Raw genomic sequence first — 21,131 nt, forward strand, 5'->3', positions numbered from 1 at the left:
CATGTCATAGTGAGTGGTGGTGAAATAGCAGCAGACAACACGAAACTGACAGCCACTGTCAGCAGCTTGAATGCCAAAGCACATTCATGTGGTTGCATTGTTTATTTTTTATCTGGCTCACACAAGTAATGCGAATAAGAGAACAAATATAAGACATCATTAGCAAAGTGAGGCCCAAAATGCTCATTCAGGCTAGCCACCCTCGAGTTTGACGAGCCCCATAGTGAAATAGCAGAAGTCAGAGCACGCTTTATGGTTCTCTTAGCAGTCTGCACTGGTAATCAGTCATGTCATAGTGAGTGGTGGTGAAATAGCAGCGGCCAACACGAAACTGACAGCCACTGTCAGTAGCTTGAATGCCAAAGCACATTCATGTGGTTGCACTGTTTATTTTGTTATCTGGCTCACACAAGTAATGCGAAGAAGAGAATAAATATAAGACAAAATTAGCTTAGTGAGGCCCAAAATGCTCATTCAGGCAGCCACCCTCGAGTTTGACGTGCCCCACAGTGAAATAGCAGATGTCAGAGCACGCTTTATGGTTCTGTTAGCAGTCTGCACTGGAAATCAGTCATGTCATAGTGAGTGGTGGTGAAATAGCAGCAGACAACACGAAACCAACAGCCACTATCAGCAGCTTGAATGCCAAAGCACATTCATGTGGTTGCATTGTTTATTTTGTTATCTGGCTCCCACAAGTAATGCGAATAAGAGAATAAATACAAGACATCAATAGCTTAGTGAGGCCCAAAATGCTCATTCACGCAGCCACCCTCGAGTTTGACGAGCCCCATAGTGAAATAGCAGAAGTCAGAGCACGCTTTATGGTTCTCTTAGCAGTCTGCACTGGTAATCAGTAATGTCATAGTGAGTCGTGGTGAAATAGCAGCAGACAACACGAAACTGACAGCCACTGTCAGCAGCTTGAATGCCAAAGCACATTCATGTGGTTTCACTGTTTATTTTGTTATCTGGCTCACACAAGTAATGCGTTAAAGAGAATAAATATAAGACATCATTAACTTAGTGAGGCCCAAAATGCTCGTTCAGGCAGCCACCCTCGAGTTTGACGTGCCCAATAGCGAAATAGCAGAAGTCAGAGCCCCGCAGGGGCGTCTGCGTCAGCAGGCGTTTGGTGTGTTGCGACACCACGGACCCGAGCACATGAGGGTTGGCCCCTCCCGCGTTTAACCGTACGTGGCTTAGCCGTGTCCGGGGAAAGGGGGATCCTGGGGGTTGAGCCGATGCCGGGTGCTTGGACCTTTACGGCCCCCCGGCGGAGGCAACACACCTCTTTGGCCTCTGCTTCACGTAGACGGCACCCCCGGACTGACCCACCCTGGGGAAATCGGTAGTTGCCTTTTCCTGTCTTTCTCTCTCTCTGCAATCTTCGTCTTTCCCTCTCACTTTCAATCTTTCCTGTCACCTCCTCACTTCTTTTACTTCCGGTATTCTTGGCAGCGAGGGTTAACCTTGTGTGGTACAACCAACCTTGGCTGTACATATTTGGTTATAGCGGCAACGTACAGTTGGCGACCGCTGGTTTTTTTTTATAAGACCTGCGGCGTCCCCTTGTTGGGCTCCACGGTGGGTGACTGGCGTTGCTGCCGAAAACTGACTACTTTCTATGGAGAATTGTTTCCCCAAACTCCCTGATCGCCCTCATAAGCGAGGGCGCACCGAAGTATTCCAGTTTTATGGCCTTCAACGTGAAAACTTTCCAAAGTATCATGTGATACATTCTGAAAAACCAGAAAAGAACGTCAGAGTCATCTCACCTTTCCTTGTAGCGAAATGTCTGTGCGATTCTATAGGCCCCGGTTACAAGGCCACGAAGCTAGCTAGTGGTGACCTCCTTTTGGAAGTGCATGATAAGAAGCAATATGAAAAGCTACAGAACCTTGTCTCTTTTGGGAACATTCCAGTGACCGTGACCCCACACCGAACTATGAACACTATCCGCGGCGTTATTTCAGATGAAGACATGATGGAGCTAACCGAGGCCGAACTTTTAGAAGGATGGAAAGAGCAAAATGTGATCAATGTGAAACGGATTACGATAAGACGCGATGGGAAAGAAATTCAAACAAAGCACCTTATTGTCACCTTCGGCTCAAGCGTCCTCCCCGAGACAATCGAGGCAGGATATGTCAAGCTCCGGGTCAAACCGTACATACCGAACCCTCTGCGATGCTTTAAGTGCCAGCGATTCGGGCACAGCTCACAGAACTGCCGAGGTCGGCAAACTTGTGCAAAATGCAGTGCTACTGAACACCTCGCCGAGTCATGTGAAAACACCCTTCACTGTGTGAACTGTGATGGAGAGCACGCCGCGTACTCGCGGTCGTGCCCATCATGGAAAAAAGAAAAAGAAATCGTAACCATGAAAGTGAAAGAGAATATTTCATTTAAAGAAGCACGCAGGCGGGTATCCTACCTGCCAAAGAACAGCTTTGCCGAAGTGGCGCGTCAGGGGGCAGCGCCACAACGGCTCCCGGCGGCCGTCCGGCCCACGCAGAGTGAGCCGGCGGTGATGCCACCTGCCCCCTTGGCGGCTGCAGCCAGCGCTGCTCCGCCGCCTCAGAAGAAGGGGCCATCGACCTCTGGGCTGATGGCCTCAAGGGTATCGTCTCTTGAGACGAAGCCCTCTCGTCAAACTCAGCGCTCGCAAGAGCGTACGTCCAGCGGCTCGCAAGAGGCGATGGACGTAACACCGACCGTGACGGCGCATCCAGCGCCTAAGGAGCGGCGCGATTCTATCGACCGCTCTAAAAAAGACAAACTTCGTGTCATGGCGCCTGGGAAAGGCCCCATGAGCTAATTTTCGTCTCTTCAACGCACAGCACAATTAACACGTTTCTTATTATGCAAACACAAATACTCCAATGGAACGTTAGAGGACTTCTCCATAACCTAGACGATATCAAAGAACTCCTCCATAGATACAATCCAAAGGTGCTGTGTGTTCAAGAGACTCACTTGAAGCCCACACATACAAATTTTCTCCGACAATACACCATTTTTCGGAAAGATCGTGACGACGCTAACGCCTCGTCCGGTGGAGTAGCCATCATAGTTGATAAGTGTGTAGCATGTCGCTCCTTTGAACTTCGGACGCCTCTTGAGGCAGTCGCCGCACAAGCACTCTTATTTGACAAATTAGTTACAATCTGCTCGTTATACTTGCCGCCCAATCAACACCTCAAAAAAACAGATTTCTATTGCCTAGTGGACCAGCTTCCTGAACCCTACATGATCGTAGGTGATTTCAATGCCCACAACAGTCTGTGGGGAGATTCCAGGTGTGACGCTAGAGGGCGACTCGTCGAAAATTTTCTTATAGGCACCGGTGCATGCCTTTTTAATAAAAAAGAACCCACATATTTTAACTTCACGCACAACTCATACTCATCCATTGATCTAGCCATTGGCTCTGCTTCACTAATTCCTGACCTGAAATGGGAGGTAATCAAAAATCCACTAGGGAGTGACCATTTCCCTATAATACTCAAACTAGCAGAGCAACATGACCGTCCACCACATACGCCTCGATGGAAGCTTGCAATGGCTGATTGGAAGCAGTTTAATGAATCAACTCATTTAACACGAGATTTTATCAACGATTTTAGCATTGATGATGCAGTACGGTATTTTACAGCTTTTATTATCAACGCAGCAGAAAAGTGCATACCTCAAACAAATGGCCGTTCATGTAAACGACGCGTTCCATGGTGGAATGAGGAGTGCAGACAGGCACGAAAGAAGCAAAATAAGGCATGGAACACACTGCGTCGATCACCAACTGCAGAAAATCTAGTAGAATTTAAACGCATCAAATCACAGGGAAGGCGGACAAGGCGACAGGCAAAGAGAACGAGCTGGGAGAGATTCCTCTCGGGCATAAATTCCTACACACAGGAGGCGAAAGTTTGGAATAGGCTTTGGAGACTTAACGGGCAACAGACCCAGCCATTACCCTTAGTCGATGATCAAGGGAATACCTTGGAAGAGCAGGCAGACGCCCTTGGGGAGCACTTCGAGGCCGTCTCTAGCTCAAGTAATTATTCTAGGTCGTTCCTTAAACATAAAGAAATAGCGGAACGTAAAACACTAGATCGGAAATGCCGACCGAATGAATCTTATAACCGTCCTTTCAGCGTTGCCGAGCTGAAGGCCTCATTAAACGCATGTCACAACTCCGCACCCGGAGCTGACAGGATTGTATATGACATGATAAAAAACTTGCACCAAGACACACAAATAACACTTCTTGCACTTTTTAACACCATTTGGGCTTCTGGATACGTGCCTTCAAATTGGAGAGAGGCTATTGTAATTCCGATATTGAAACAAGGTAAAGATCCATTTTCAGTTAAAAGTTACCGCCCGATAGCGCTTACAAGTTGTCTTTGCAAGCTGTTTGAGAAGATGATAAATCGGCGTTTGTTACATTTCCTCGAGTCTAACAAAATGCTTGACCCTTATCAATGTGGTTTCAGAGAAGGTCGCTCTACAACCGACCATCTAGTACGCATCGAGTCGCACATACGTGATGCCTTCATTCATAAGCAGTACTTCTTGTCCATATTTCTCGACATGGAAAAGGCGTACGACACGACGTGGCGCTACGGGATATTGCGAGATTTGTCGGAAATGGGTATTCGCGGAAACATGCTTAACGTTATAGAAAGCTATTTGTCAAACCGCATATTCCGTGTCAAAATTGGAAATGCTCTCTCCAGGCCATTTCTCCAGGAAACCGGGGTGCCACAAGGTGGTGTACTGAGCTGTACTCTTTTTATAGTAAAAATGAATTCTTTGCGTTCATCAATTCCGCCTACCATGTTTTATTCAGTTTACGTTGATGATGTGCAAATAGGTTACAAATCGTGTAATCTCGCAATTTGCGAGCGACAGGTTCAGCTTGGCCTGAACAAGGTATCAAAATGGGCTAATGAAAATGGGTTTAAGCTAAATCCCCAGAAAAGCTCCTGCATCCTTTTTACAAGGAGGAGAGGCCTGGTCCTAGATGTTGATATTGAACTTGATGGACACCGCATACCTCTGCACACAGAGCACAAATTTTTGGGTGTCATACTTGACTCCAAGCTATCCTTCATAGCCCACATTAAATATATTAAGAATAAATGCTTAAAAACAATGAATATTCTTAAAGTTTTGTCACATACAACATGGGGTAGTGATAGGAAGTGTCTAATAAACCTGTATAAGAGCCTCATACTATCCCGTTTGGATTATGGCGCTGTAGTCTATCACTCTGCCACACCCAGCGCATTAAAGATACTGGATGCCGTACACCACTCAGGCCTCCGCCTGGCCACAGGTGCCTTCAGGACAAGTCCTGTACCAAGTCTGTACGTGGAATCTAATGAGTGGTCACTTAACTTGCAAAGGTCATACACTAGTTTCACGTACTTCCTCAAAGTTCTTTCAAACCCAGAACATCCTTGTTACGCAACTGTAAATGACATGACGTGTGCTACACTGTTTCATAATCGCCCAACGTTCAGAGAACCCTTCTCGCTGCGTGTTAGAAGGCTTAGTGAAGAAATGGGTGTCTCGCTTCTAGAACACAGCCTAAAGACCCCAGCAAAGTCCTTACCGCCGTGGCACTGGGAAATCATAGAATGTGACACGTCATTTGTGCAAGTCTCAAAGCACGCTCCACAAGAACACATTCGTATGCACTTTCTAGAACTGCAAGCGAAATACTCCTGCATGGAATTTTACACGGATGCATCAAAGTCGCATGCGGGCGTGTCCTATGCAGCAGTTGGACCATCATTTTCGGAATCAGATGCTCTGCACCCACTAACGAGCATCTTTACGGCTGAGGCTTATGCATTATTGTCGGCTGTAAAGCATATCATGCATATAAATTTAGAGAAGGCAATTATATTCACAGATTCATTAAGCGTAGTTAAGGGCTTTAATGTCGCTACAAAAGCACAGAAATCCTGTATTAAATGAACTCTATTCGCTTCTGTGCACTAGTTATGCTGCTGAACAACGCATCATAATATGCTGGGTTCCTGGCCACAGAGGCATTCAGGGAAATGTGCATGCTGATGAACTCGCTACATCTACAGCAACGAAACTTCACAATGCTCCCATGTCTGTCACAGCTATAGATTTGAAACCTTTCATGCGGAGAAAAATAAGAAGCTATTGGCAACGCCTTTGGAATGCTGAAACGTCTAATAAGCTTCACCTAATTAAACCTCAACTAGGGTTTTGGCCAGCAACAACTAAATCACGGGCAGTAGATGTCATCTTAACTAGGTTGAGAATCGGACATACGTACGGCACACACAACCACTTGTTGACCGGCGATGAACCTCCAATCTGTGGGAAATGTAGTGAGAAGTTGACCGTCATTCATGTACTACTGGAGTGTCGGGAAGCAGACGCTGAAAGGAAAAAACACTTTCCTCTTGCGTACAGACAATCTATTCCTCTTCATCCAGCAATGTTTTTTGGTAATGAACCGCTATTTAACATGAAATCAGTACTAGACTTTTTCAATGAAGTCCACCTATTGGATGTTATCAGCCCCAAAAATTCGTAACGCGGCATCTCTTGAGAAGTCGCTGTTGCGACGGTAGTGTTTTGTATAGCGCACGCCTCCAGACCCTTAATCTCGAAGGGCACTGATGAGGCAGTAGTGCTCCTCACAGTCACGTATTTTAGTATATCACTCCTTCATAGCACACCTTTTATTTTCGCCGAACATGCCACTGTACGTTATAAGTATCACTGTCATAATTTTATTTAAGTATACATTTTACGCACTCTACAGCGAAAGATTTTAGGCCTCTATACAGCCGTGTCGCATATACCACCTGAAATTAACCACAATATCGACTACATCATACCATTGTCTGGCGCTCTTTGGCCTTCCGTGGCCCTTGCGCCATAAAACCCCATTAATCATCATCATCAGAAGTCAGAGCACGCTTTATGGTTCTGTTAGCAGTCTGTACTGGAAATCAGTCATGTCATAGTGAGTGGTGGTTAAATAGCAGAAGACAACACGAAACTGACAGCCACTGTCAGCAGCTTGAATGCCAAAGCACATTCATGTGGTTGCATTGTTTATTTTGTTATCTGGCTCACACAAGTAATGCGAATAAGAGAACAAATATAAGACATCATTAGCTAAGTGAAGCCCAAAATGCTCATTCAGGCAGCCACCGTCGAGTTTGACGCGCCCCATAGTGAAATAGCAGAAGTCAGGGCACGCTTAATGGTTCTGTTAGCAGTCTGCACTGGTAATCAGTCATGTCATAGTGAGTGGTGGTGAAATAGCAGCAGACAACACGAAACTGACAGCCACTGTCAGCAGCTTGAATGCCAAAGCACATTCATGTGGTTGCATTGTTTATTTTGTTATCTGGCTCCCACAAGTAATGCGAATAAGAGAATAAATATAAGACATCAATAGCTTAGTGAGGCCCAAAATGCTCATTCAGGCAGCCACCCTCGAGTTTGACGAGCCCCATAGTGAAATAGCAGAAGTCAGAGCACGCTTTATGGTTCTCTTAGCAGTCTGCACTGGTAATCAGTAATGTCATAGTGAGTGGTGGTGAAATAGCAGCAGACAACACGAAACCGACAGCCACTATCAGCAGCTTGAATGCCAAAGCACATTCATGTGGTTGCATTGTTTGTTATCTTGCTCACACAAGTAATGCGAATAAGAGAATAAATATAAGACATCAATAGCTTAGTGAGGCCCAAAATGCTCATTCAGGCAGCCACCCTCGAGTTTGACGAGCCCCATAGTGAAATAGCAGAAGTCAGAGCACGCTTTATGGTTCTCTTAGCAGTCTGCACTGGTAATCAGTCATGTCATAGTGAGTGGTGGTGAAATAGCAGCGGACAACACGAAACTGACAGCCACTGTCAGCAGCTTGAATGCCAAAGCACATTCATGTGGTTGCATTGTTTATTTTGTTATCTGGCTCACACAAGTAATGCGAATAAGAGAATAAATATAAGACATCAATAGCTTAGTGAGGCCCAAAATGCTCATTCAGGCAGCCACCCTCGAGTTTGACGAGCCCCATAGTGAAATAGCAGAAGTCAGAGCACGCTTTATGGTTCTGTTAGCAGTCTGCACTGGAAATCAGTCATGTCATAGTGAGTGGTGGTGAAATAGCAGCAGACAACACGAAACTGACAGCCACTGTCAGCAGCTTGAATGCCAAAGCACATTCATGTGGTTGCATTGTTTATTTTGTTATCTGGCTCACACAAGTAATGCGAATAAGAGAATAAATATAAGACATCAATTAGCTTAGTGAGGCCCAAAATGCTCATTCAGGCAGCCACCCTCGAGTTTGACGGCCCCATAGTGAAATAGCAGAAGTCAGAGCACGCTTTATGGCTTATGGTTCTGTTAGCAGTCTGCACTGGTAATCAGTCATGTCATAGTGAGTGGTGGTGAAATAGCAGCAGACAACACGAAACTGACAGCCACTGTCAGCAGCTTGAATGCCAAAGCACATTCATGTGGTTGCATTGTTTATTTTGTTATCTGGCTCCCACAAGTAATGCGAATAAGAGAATAAATATAAGACATCAATAGCTTAGTGAGGCCCAAAATGCTCATTCAGGCAGCCATCCTCGAGTTTGACGCGCCCCCATAGTGAAATAGCAGAAGTCAGAGCACGCTTTATGGTTCTCTTAGCAGTCTGCACTGCTAATCAGTCATGTCATAGCTGAGTGGTGGTGAAATAGCAGCAGACAACACGAAACCTGACAGCCACTAGTCAGCAGCTTGAATGCCAAAGCACATTCATGTGGTTGCATTGTTTATTTTGTTATCTGGCTCACACAAGTAATGCGAATAAGAGAATAAATATAAGACATCAATTAGCTAGTGAGGCCCAAAATGCTCATTCAGGCAGCCACCCTCGAGTTTGACGCGCCCCATAGTGAAATAGCAGAAGTCAGAGCACGCTTTATGGTTCTGTTAGCAGTCTGCACTGGTAATCAGTCATGTCATAGTGAGTGGTGGTGAAATAGCAGCAGACAACACGAAACTGACAGCCACTGTCAGCAGCTTGAATGCCAAAGCACATTCATGTGGTTGCATTGTTTATTTTGTTATCTGGCTCACACAAGTAATGCGAATAAGAGAATAAATATAAGACATCATTAGCTTAGTGAGGCCCAAAATGCTCATTCAGGCAGCCACCCTCGAGTTTGACGAGCCCCATAGTGAAATAGCAGAAGTCAGAGCACGCTTTATGGTTCTCTTAGCAGTCTGCACTGGTAATCAGTCATGTCATAGTGAGTGGTGGTGAAATAGCAGCAGACAACACGAAACTGACAGCCACTGTCAGCAGCTTGAATGCCAAAGCACATTCATGTGGTTGCATTGTTTATTTTGTTATCTGGCTCACACAAGTAATGCGAATAAGAGAATAAATATAAGACATCAATTAGCTTAGTGAGGCCCAAAATGCTCATTCAGGCAGCCACCCTCGAGTTTGACGAGCCCCATAGTGAAATAGCAGAAGTCAGAGCACGCTTTATGGTTCTCTTAGCAGTCTGCACTGGTAATCAGTCATGTCATAGTGAGTGGTGGTGAAATAGCAGCAGACAACACGAAACTGACAGCCACTGTCAGTAGCTTGAATGCCAAAGCACATTCATGTGGTTGCACTGTTTATTTTGTTATCTGGCTCACACAAGTAATGCGAATAAGAGAATAAATATAAGACATCAATTAGCTTAGTGAGGCCCAAAATGCTCATTCAGGCAGCCACCCTCGAGTTTGACGGCCCCATAGTGAAATAGCAGAAGTCAGAGCACGCTTTATGGTTCTCTTAGCAGTCTGCACTGGTAATCAGTCATGTCATAGTGAGTGGTGGTGAAATAGCAGCAGACAACACGAAACTGACAGCCACTGTCAGCAGCTTGAATGCCAAAGCACATTCATGTGGTTGCACTGTTTATTTTGTTATCTGGCTCACACAAGTAATGCATTAAAGAGAATAAATATAAGACATCAATAGCTTAGTGAGGCCCAAAATGCTCATTCAGGCAGCCACCGTCGAGTTTGACGCGCCCCGTAGTGAAATAGCAGAAGTCAGAGCAGGCTTTATGGTTCCGTTAGCAGTCTGCACTGCAAATCACAGTCATGTCATAGCGAGTGGTTGTGAAATAGCAGCAGACAACACGAAACCGGCAGCCACTATCAGCAGCTTGAATGCCAAAGCACATTCATGTGGTTGCATTGTTTATTTTGTTATCTGGCTCACACAAGTAATGCGAATAAGAGAACAAATATAAGACATCATTAGCAAAGTGAGGCCCAAAATGCTCATTCAGGCAGCCACCCTCGAGTTTGACGAGCCCCATAGTGAAATAGCAGAAGTCAGAGCACGCTTTATGGTTCTCTTAGCAGTCTGCACTGGTAATCAGTCATGTCATAGTGAGTGGTGGTGAAATAGCAGCGGACAACACGAAACTGACAGCCACTGTCAGTAGCTTGAATGCAAAATCACATTCATGTGGTTGCACTGTTTATTTTGTTATCTGGCTCACACAAGTAATGCGAAGAAGAGAATAAATATAAGACAAACTTAGCTTAGTGAGGCCCAAAATGCTCATTCAGGCAGCCACCCTCGAGTTTGACGTGCCCCACAGTGAAATAGCAGATGTCAGAGCACGCTTTATGGTTCTGTTAGCAGTCTGCACTGGAAATCAGTCATGTCATAGTGAGTGGTGGTGAAATAGCAGCAGACAACACGAAACTGACAGCCACTGTCAGCAGCTTGAATGCCAAAGCACATTCATGTGGTTGCATTGTTTATTTTGTTATCTGGCTCACACAAGTAATGCGAATAAGAGAACAAATATAAGACATCATTAGGTTAGTGAGGCCCAAAATGCTCATTCAGGCAGCCACCGTCGAGTTAGACGCGCCCCGTAGTGAAATAGCAGAAGTCAGAGCAGGCTTTACGGTTCCTTTAGCAGTCTGCACTGCAAATCACAGTCATGTCATAGCGAGTGGTGGTGAAATAGCAGCAGACAACACGAAACCAACAGCCACTATCAGCAGCTTGAATGCCAAAGCACATTCATGTGGTTGCATCATTTATTTTGTTATCTGGCTCACACAAGTAATGCGAATAAGAGAATAAATATAAGACATCAATAGCTTAGTGAGGCCCAAAATGCTCATTCAGGCAGCCACCGTCGAGTTTGACGCGCCCCATAGTGAAATAGCAGGAGTCAGGGCACGCTTTATGGTTCTGTTAGCAGTCTGCACTGGTAATCAGTCATGTCATAGTGAGTGGTGGTGAAATAGCAGCAGACAACACGAAACTGACAGCCACTGTCAGCAGCTTGAATGCCAAGGCACATTCATGTGGTTGCATTGTTTATTTTGTTATCTGGCTCACACAAGTAATGGGAATAAGAGAATAAATATAAGACATCATTAGCTTAGTGAGGCCCAAAATGCTCATTCAGGCAGCCACCCTCGAGTTTTACGTGCCCCATAGTGAAATAGCAGAAGTCAGAGCACGCTTTATCGTTCTGTTAGCAGTCTGCACTGGAAATCAGTCATGTCATAGTGAGTGGTGGTGAAATAGCAGCAGACAACACGAAACTGACAGCCACTGTCAGCAGCTTGAATGCCAAAGCACATTCATGTGGTTGCATTGTTTATTTTGTTATCTGGCTCACACAAGTAATGCGAATAAGAGAACAAATATAAGACATCATTAGCTTAGTGAGGCCCAAAATGCTCATTCAGGCAGCCACCGTCGAGTTTGATGCACCCCGTAGTGAAATAGCAGAAGTCAGAGCAGGCTTTATGGTTCCGTTAGCAGTCTGCACTGCAAATCACAGTCATGTCATAGCGAGTGGTTGTGAAATAGCAGCAGACAACACGAAACCGACAGCCACTATCAGCAGCTTGAATGCCAAAGCACATTCATGTGGTTGCATTGTTTATTTTGTTATCTGGCTCACACAAGTAATGCGAATAAGAGAACAAATATAAGACATCATTAGCTAAGTGAGGCCCAAAATGCTCATTCAGGCAGCCACCGTCGAGTTTGACGCGCCCCATAGTGAAATAGCACTAGTCAGGGCACGCTTTATGGTTCTGTTAGCAGTCTGCACTGGTAATCAGTCATGTCATAGTGAGTGGTGGTGAAATAGCAGCAGACAACACGAAACTGACAGCCACTGTCAGCCACTGTCAGCAGCCTGAATGCCAAGGCACATTCATGTGGTTGCATTGTTTATTTTGTTATCTGGCTCACACAAGTAATGCGAATAAGAGAATAAATATAAGACATCATTAGCTAAGTGAGGCCCAAAATGCTCATTCAGGCAGCCACCGTCGAGTTTGACGAGCTCCATAGTGAAATAGCAGAAGTCAGAGCACGCCTTATGGTTCCGTTAGCAGTCTGCACTGGAAATCAGTCAAGTCATAGCTGAGTGGTGGTGAAATAGCAGCAGACAACACGAAACTGACAGCCAATGTCAGCAGCTTGAATGCCAAAGCACATTCATGTGGTTGCAATGTTTATTTTGTTATCTGGCTCACACAAGTAATGCGAATAAGAGAACAAATATAAGCCATCATTAGCTTAGTGAGGCCCAAATGCTCATTCAGGCAGCCACCGTCGAGTTTGACGCACCCCATAGTGAAATAGCAAGAGTCGGAGCACGCTTTATGGCTCCGTTAGCAGTCTGCACTGAAAATTGAAGTGTTGTCATAGCCAATTTTCAATTTATTAATCTGACTCGATAAAGTAATGCGAATGCAAGCACAATTATTGTGATTAATTTTGCTAGCATTTCTTGTCATATTTACGTACCGGAAAAATGCTCAGTAAAGTTTGAACGTGTTTTAGTGAGTCACGTTGTTCATTACAAGCCGTAGGCAAAGTGACGGACAGATTGAGACAGTGGTATTGGGGAAGTAATAAATGGTGAAAGTTGCAAAAGCTCTCACAGCACTGCTTTGCTGGACTCCATCCACTAGAAAACTGCATTTGTAATGATGAAAGCGTCAAGACAGGAAATGATACCCCACTGCGCAATGTTATATATGTGTACCACCGCATGTGACGGGCAGCAAAACCATCTGTTTATTAAGACTGAATGCAACAACATAGCAATGTGCTGTTTCACAATATGGCACCTTTTCATGTGCACTTCTGGCAAGCTACCATATGCACTGATGCATAAACACATTAACAGGGGTAAGAGACGAAGTAACTGTGCAAGCCACGTGATGCTTTTAACATTTTGTATCTGTCAATGTTTCTGTTGTCACAGCTGATAGAACTTTCTTTGGTGCAAGTTGGTTAATCACGCTGCGGCAACAGCACAATAAGCAAGGTCAGAATAGTAGGAGAAAACAAAGCAAGGTGACAGACTGAGGAGGCAAGGTAGACAAGAGAGAATGGCTTTAATGACATCGAAGAGGCCAGCCCTGCTATTCACTGGACGTGGTGCTTTGAATGAGACAAGTTATTGGAATTGTAAAGAAAGTCGTGGCTGCAGCATGCTTACAAGAACAAAAGCAAAGATAAAAGAATAGAAATAGGAATAAATGCATACACGCACGGAAGAACTCACATATTCACACACATGAACACAAACGCGAGCACGAAAACTAAGATCTAAAATACAAAAAAGGGCAAAATAACAAATATACATAAACGCACAAGAAAACACGCACACACATTTAACGCAGACGCGAGTAGAACTATTAGGAGTCAGTTCGCAAGCAGCTGTACCTACTCTGTCGTACTTTTTTTAAATGTACACATTGGCTCTGTTGCCTTCACTGTCATAGGAATTTTTTAGTAGCGACATATCACGACAAAGCGCAAAGCTGTGTTGTGGGAAAGCAAGTCGAGCGCTGGCAGCACAGCTGATGCGCAATTGTGTCACAGCAGGCTTTCTACAGCTGGCGCGTGCAGTGAGCGAAGAGTTCTAAGCCACATAGCGACGCGAAGTCATGCCAAGCTCCCTTGCAACGGCACCAGTGTATCAGTCATAATTTTATATTAGCATTCAGGCTGACATTAAGGAAACAAACACTGCTTCCAAACGCCTGAGCGTTAACAATCCAATGACATTTGCTCAAGCAGCGCGTGTTAGTCACTGATTGTTAGCATTGGTGGAAATCAATCAATCGACGGTGCTACACAACACTCGAACGACGCTGCTGGACGCTCGGCTATCTTATCACACTGCTGCCAACGATCGGTCGTTTGCACGCTGAGCTGGCAGCAACGAATCTTTGCGTTGGAGGTTGCTTTCACAAATCTTTTCTGTTGAGAAACTCGTAGGTTGGTTTCATCCGCGCACGATTTTCTCATTTATCCTGATAATGGTTTTGCTCAATCACTTCACCACGTCCGACGCGAAACGCAGGGGCACAGTACACAAACACACCCGCCGCTCACAGTAGGCACCAGACTTTTGCGAACTCTCTTCGTCGTAATTTCACTTAGGAAGAAAAGAAAATACCACGGAACAAACACGTACTATGTTTCTTTGCAGCGGTATGTTGCCGCGGGATCCTGTTTCCCCACGAAGCGCAGCGCAGCGTCACCGATGTTCGCTGCAATCTTTCTTCGCCGGCTCACGGCTCAGAACAAACGCACGCGGCACAAATTGTGCATCGTAAGCTCACAATAATATTTCCGGCATGACAGACCACCACAAACAATTCGAATTCACTCTGACGAAGGGAGACGCACAGAGCTGACGCGACTCCGCCCAGTTCGAAGCGAGGGCGGCCATGTTAGGCATGTTCTCCGTCGGCGGGGACACCGGCCGTCCGGCTCATGACGTCACCTGAAGTGCGCGCCTATTGGTGCCGGCTCGTAGGCATCCGCCTTTGAGGGGCAAATGCCGCTGTCTTCTAAAGTTGTATCCGACTATAGGGTCTCTGAAGAACCGAGTCTGTGTGGTCTACTTAGACGACATCCTGGCTGTTGGAACCACCGAGAGTGAACACCTTCGCAATTTAGATGGAGTGCTGTAAAGACTTTACGAGGCGGGGTTTCGCTTAAACCGCGAGAAGTGCCAGTTTGGTCGGTCTAAGATAGCGTACCTTGGACATAATATTTCTTCTGACGGTATTCAGCCACTCCCGGAGCGCATAGTGGCAGTGTCGGAATATCCCACATCAACCTGCTTGAAACAGGTTCAGTCATTTATGGGTATGACCTCGTATTTGCGGAGGTTTATTCCACACTTCGCTTCGATCGCAGCTCCCTTGAGTGATCTCCTTAAAAAGGACGCACAATTTAAGTGGGGCGCCGCGCAAGAAAACACTTTCCGGACGATAAAGCAAAAGCTCACTGTCTGTCCAGTATTAAGCCACTTCAATGATGACTGGCCCACTGTAGTGCACACCGATGCTAGCCAAGTCGGTCTGAGGGCACTGCTCGTGCAACGCGATCCTGATGGCGTCAAACACATCGTTGCTTATGCCAGCCTAAAACACTCCGACACCGAGCGCCTTTATCACTCCAATGAGCTGGAATGTCTGGCAGTGGTGTGGAGCGTGGATGACGAATTCCGACACTATCTGTTCGGGCGCAGATTTACCGTGGTAACTGATAATTCTGCGTTAACGTGGATGTTTTCTAAGCAACAGCTAAAGCACAAATTCGCCCGGTGGATTATCACGCTTCAAGAATATTATTTCGACGTGCGTCATCGTGCCGGGGTCTTGAATAACATCGCCGATGCCTTATCACGCAAACCCCTCGAACGTTTGGAACGAAACAGGCAAAATCACATCTTTTTTGCCCAAATAGACTTGCCCAAAGCGCAACAAGAGGACAAAGACTTCGCGAGAATTATTGCCTCCATAACTGGCACAAAAACTAACTCGATGTTTGCAATACGCAATGGTGTATCGTACCGTCGTTGGTGGCAAAAGGACCGCTCGGAAGAACGTTACCTCCTGGCCGTTCCGAAATGTTTTCGGACAGAGATACTGCGAGCCATTCATGACACCCCCGAAGGAGGGCACATTGGTCAACGAGCCACGCTCCGCAAGCTACAAGAACGCTTCTGGTGGCCGAAGATGCAAAGCAATGTGCGCTCCTACGTTGCTAGATGCGAAGCGTGTCAACAGTGTAAGCGACTGCCGGGGCGCCAGTCTGGGCTGTTAACACCTGTGGAGATACCCGAAGACATCTTTAATTCGGTTGGCATCGACTACATAGGGCCGCTACCCACCTCCAGTGCTGGCAATCTCTACATCATTGTAGCTGTGGACTATCTGTCCAAATACGTGGAAGTGACTGCCGTACCATCCTTGGCATCCACTGATTTAGTCGATTTTCTGCAACACAGGTTTGAATGGAGACATGGCTTGCCAAAGAAATTGGTATGAGATCGTGCCACAACATTTAACAGTCGGGAACTATGAAAGTACCTTTCCACGGCGGGGGTGCAGCATCGTTATACATCCGCGTTTCATCCCCAGGCAAATGGCCTCACTGAGCGAACAAACCAGAGCATTCAGGCAAGGCTCGCTCTATATACAAAAGTAGGACGGACAGGAGAGGCCGATTGGGACGTCTACCTTCCGGCAGCTGTCTATGCGGTCAATACAGTGCTGCAGACCTCTACAGGTGTGGCGCCGTATGAAATCATATATGGGAAGCTGCCTCAGCTGAAAGCGGTCCTCAGGCTAGATGCTCCCATTAACGTCACACGCCCTGACAGTCGCACAGTCGCCTGCCAGAAAATCAGAGCTGCGGCGAAAGAAAAAGACACATAAGCGCAAGAAAAACAGAAGCGCTATTATGACCGCCGCCGTCGATCTGCCGCTGCGTACAACATCGGAGACGAGGTGTGGGTGCAAAGAGGTGGCAACTGTCCAGGCAAGAATCTACAAGCAAAGTTTGAGGGGACCAGAGTGGCAAGATGGGCTTGTTGGTTCATCATGAAGGCAGTATTTCAGCGCTTAGTAAGGACGAGGACAAAGAAGGAGACGTACGAACACACAGGCGCTACTCACAACAATGAAGTTTATTGCCTTGACCACGCCGAACAATATAGTGCCATGGAAGTACGTCGCCGACGTACTTCCCTTCACCATCCCTTTCGCTCGGTGGTGGTGAAGGGGCCCTTCACCATCACCGAGCGCGTAGGAGAGAATACATGGCGCGTTAGCACCTCGGATCCAAGATTTGGACTTGACCGGCGGAAAAGAAATAACTTCGCCGTGCACGTGTCGCGCCTCAAGAAAAGATTACGCCGATTGGACTGAACTGTAGTTTCTTTTTTGTTTGCCAGGTCCGCAGCGTGGCCGAGTGTGATGTGGAAGTACGTCACCGTGTCTAAGCTGCGTGGGCGAAGAGCGAGGTGGAGGAAGAGGAAGTTGGCAGATAATAGAACAGTTGGCCCAGGAACATGTGCTGTCTCTGTCTCTCATTCCGTTACAATATATATATATATATATATATATATATATATATATAGATGAAGTAGTTAGCAACATATTTAACATCGGCTTGGATAGCAGTTATTATGTTACTGGCCACTCTCGAATGCTGGGTCCTATTGGGAGATGACAGCAGAATGTATGCCGTTGAATTGTTAGAAGTTAGTATTATAGTATATGGGGAGTTTGCTCGTGTTGTATTGCAGCTAGAAATTGTTCTTTTGAATCCGTTTGTTTAAGCAATACACAAGGGCTGAAATACATGGAAAAAAATTCTTATTGGAAAATGGAATGGGCCATAATATAGGTAAAAATTAGTCTCATTAAAAATAATTGTCAATAAACTTAGAATTCCAGGAGAAATGACTAATATGCGTTGCACAGATCACCAAAAGTAAATGGATTAATCTGACTCCTATTTGTAGTTCCCATAGCCACAATGCCATGCACGCATCTCTATGCCTAAAGCACACTGTGATCAGGTGCCCATTATATAGCCTTATAATAATCAAACGGTATTGTAAACAAAACAGCTTTATGAAATTGCCGATACAGGACCTAATTCGCATGCTAGTTATTTTGGAGCCAAGCATTCCAGCTTTCTTCAGTACCCGAGAAGACTAACAATGGAGAATGCACTTACAGTCGTAAATTTACAAAAATGTTGCATTTTTACTGTATATTTGTCCTCAAGGGAGTGTCGTGTGCGGGACTACAATGACATGGCACTACGCACACGTGTCCATAGGCATGGGTGGAGGGTGAGGGGGTGCTGGGGGAACTACAAAATTGGTTCCAGAAACAAAGGAGGTTAGAACATAATCTGTTCACATTGACACAGTGTATCGAAATAGCAGAAAAGGAATACACGCCCCTATATGGCTGACATTTTTGGATATCAAGGGAGCCTACGACAGTGTAAAGCAAGAGGACTTGTGGATATATGCTGGGCACACTAGATGAGGAACATGGAGTAATGAATCTCTTAAAAGATAACTAGAAAAGTAACAAGGTGCTTATAAAATGGGAAAAAGGGGGCTCTGAGCCTACAGAGATACAACGGGGGCCTAGACAGGGGCTGTCACCTTTGTTGTTGACAGCCCCTGTCTAAGCCCCCGTTGTATCTTTGTACCCACAAAGTCCATGTCACCTTTGTTGTTGTTCACGCTGTACCTACAAGGATTAGAGGCTAAATTAAAGAGGAGCGGACTCGGCTTCAACCTTTCTTTTGTCAAGCAGGGAGAATAGATTGAACAGTCATTACCATGACTGATGTACCCGGATGATTTAGTACTAATGGCTGACAACACGGAAGATTTGCAGGGATTGATGGACATCTGCAGTAAAGAAGCAGTTAGGTTAGGTTTAAAGTTGAGTAATGAAAAATCGGCAATCATGATTTTTAATTAAAATAAAGGTGGCAAGCATAGGATACATGAGCTAGGTTACACTGGAGGTAGTGGATAAGTACAAATATCGTGGCGTTCGAATAAACAATGAAGCTTACCTAATGGAACACGAAAGATACGTCTAAAAGTAACAGGAATACTGCTGTGATGAAAATTAGGGCACTGTGCAATTACAATAGGTGCGAAGTGGTCGAGAGAATTTGGAAAGGGGTGACGATTCCTAGTGTGACTTCTGGCAATGCGGTTCTGTGCATAATTTCAGAGGTTTAAGAACGTTGAAAATTAGGCAACATGGGGTAGGTAGGCTTGCTTTGGGAGCACATGGAAATACACCAAATAGGGGGTACAGGGTGACATAGTATGGTCACCATTTGAGATCAGAGAAGCTAGCAGCAAGACAGGAGCGATTGAGAGAAATGGGGGAAAAGCGGTGGGCTAGGAAAGTTTACTGCTACTCGTACATGAGGAACGTTGACACAAAATGGAGGAAGTGAACCAGAAAATTGTCAATCAAATATTTGGACTGCAGGAGGGGTGCAAACCAAGAAACAGCGGTTAAGAAAAAGGTTAAAGAAACAGAGAGGGAACTGTGTGAAGCAGGGATGCAGACGAAATCAGCACTGGGAACATACAGAACTTTCAAGCAGGAAGCTGCCAAGCAAAATATCTACAATAATTCTAGGGGAAGATCTTTGTTGTTTGAAGTCAGGACGGCAGTATTGCGGACTAAGACGTACCGAACCAAGTATCAAGGGATAAACACGTTTGCGGAGCGTGCGAAGAGGAGGAAACTGCTGAACACTACGTCTTACAGTTCAATGCAACGGGGCGGATTTTTTTTACAAAGTATTGGGGTTTAGAGACAGTGCAGACAAGGTAGAAATAACAATACGGAGGCTATGTTTGGTGGCTAAAATCAAGACTAGAGTCAAATTTAACCCTCCACGAAGCACAATTACATACATACTACTTCTCAGTTACGCATATTACTATAGTCACGGCTATATGGTGTGAGCCGCCACCCGATTTAAATGGTTCAGCCATCTATCCATGATAAGATCACATGGTGAGATGAGGAATGACGCGATGATGTGCCTTTAGGAGACCACGGCCCGCACCAGCTGAGCCGGCATGTAGCCATCCGATTGTTGCTTATGTAACTTATTTAACAGTTGTCAGTTAACGCTTGCGTCTCGTCAATCTCGTCACAAGCTCGGCAGACGACCACGACATGGTGGCAACGGCGGGATGCTCGAGAACGCTGTGCGAAAAGCACCATTGAAATAGAAGTCTGAAAACTGCCGCAGCGCATGCGTTTTCCAACTAATAAATCAGACTCTCGTGATTCAAAAAAATTGTGAGACCCTAAAGCTTCGTCTTTATTAGTAGAAGGCCATAGTATGAAAGCGTCCCTGACTGTTTCTCACGTTTCCCCAGCAACTGCAGCTGTTGCAACCGTAATATTTATCGAGAAACAATTGCGGTGAATGCTAGGCACCAAGGCGAGCTTTCTGGTTCTGTTTCATTCTTTCCCCCGCGCTGCCGACGATCGCATACACGAAGAAATTCTGAAAACCTGCAATGCGTTTGTCCTCTCGGATTCTGCCACATCTACATTGACGACCATAGCTCCCGAATCAGACTTCGACATAAATCCAAGTCTCCCCGTGAGTAAGCAGCAACAGCTCAGATGTCTTCTCCGACGATACACAGACTGTTTTTCGACGTCATCGAGGATTCGCCAAACACCAGGTGCAAATCATCGCATAATAACCGAAGAGTGCGCTATACCACTCTGCCAGAGCCCTTACCGAGTTTCTACGCGAGAACGTAAAGCTATAAGGCCACAAATCGATGAAATTCTCCACGACGACATCATCTAGCGGTCGAAAAGCCCGTGGGCATCTCCTGTAACCTTAGTGAAGAAAAAGGACGGCACCCTGCATTTCTGCGTCGATTATCGTCGACTGAACGAGATCACGAAGAAGGACGTATACCTCCTCCCACGGATATTACTGCGTCTTCGATGCGTAGCGTCAATTGACCCGGTGAGTTTTCGCAGTCTTTTGTCCTCGCGTGCCAGACAGGTGATGAAGGCAAAGCATGAGTAAAAAAAACGTTGATCAATCGGGGTGTGCTAATGGCGAAAAAGCGTAGGATTGTAAATATTGTTTTTCCTTTGTTCAATCAATCATATATAATCAGTGTTTACACGTGATGGCAGATCAGCAGTTTACACGGTTGTC

Source organism: Dermacentor silvarum, chromosome 4, assembly GCF_013339745.2.
Source record: "Dermacentor silvarum isolate Dsil-2018 chromosome 4, BIME_Dsil_1.4, whole genome shotgun sequence".
NCBI lineage: Eukaryota > Metazoa > Arthropoda > Arachnida > Ixodida > Ixodidae > Dermacentor > Dermacentor silvarum.